Source organism: Protobothrops mucrosquamatus, unplaced genomic scaffold (genome assembly GCF_001527695.2).
Source record: "Protobothrops mucrosquamatus isolate PMUCROS unplaced genomic scaffold, P.Mucros_1.0 scaffold25290, whole genome shotgun sequence".
Classification (NCBI taxonomy): Eukaryota; Metazoa; Chordata; class Lepidosauria; order Squamata; family Viperidae; genus Protobothrops; species Protobothrops mucrosquamatus.
The window spans coordinates 1,462-1,960 of record NW_015411039.1 but is presented as its reverse complement, the minus strand read 5'-3'; the positions used below and the strand labels follow the sequence as shown (position 1 = coordinate 1,960).

Genomic DNA, 499 nt, shown 5'->3' with positions numbered 1-499 from the left:
GCCAAGCAAAGCATACTTACCTGGCAGGGGAGACACCTTGATCACGAAGGAGGTTTTCCCAGGGTGAGGCTCATCCATTGCACTTCGGGTGTGCTGACCCCTGCGATTTCCCCAAATGCGGGAAACTCGACTGCATAATTTGTGGTAGTGGGGGACTGCGTTCGCGCTTTCCCCTGATTATTCGGTCTAAAAATAGAAACGCGGATGTTGGTTTGTTTTGCTTTTGTGAAATTTTTAAAACTACTGTTTGTGGAATTTGAACAGGGCTACTGGACTACAGTTGTTACAGGGTTTTTCAATTGGAACGTTTCTAGCGTTTGAACTGGTTACTTTTATATACCTGTATTTTTCACATACAAACCTTCATAAAAGCTTACCACTTCAGTGGATGCAAATGACCGACTGATAATGCTATCCGTTCAGTCGTGTGAGGCAAATGGACTTACTGTTTTTTGTTTCGCTTCTTCAGCTCTGAGTGGATGGTGGGGAAATGGCAGGA

General features: G+C 44.5%; 1 non-coding gene across 1 annotated transcript; it reads left to right on the top strand.

The window, feature by feature from the left end:
- Positions 1 to 12: 12 nt before the first annotated feature.
- Positions 13 to 176, top strand: LOC114923845. Its single transcript, XR_003810719.1, has one exon. It is a non-coding gene; the product is annotated as a U1 spliceosomal RNA (small nuclear RNA).
- Positions 177 to 499: the final 323 nt, after the last annotated feature.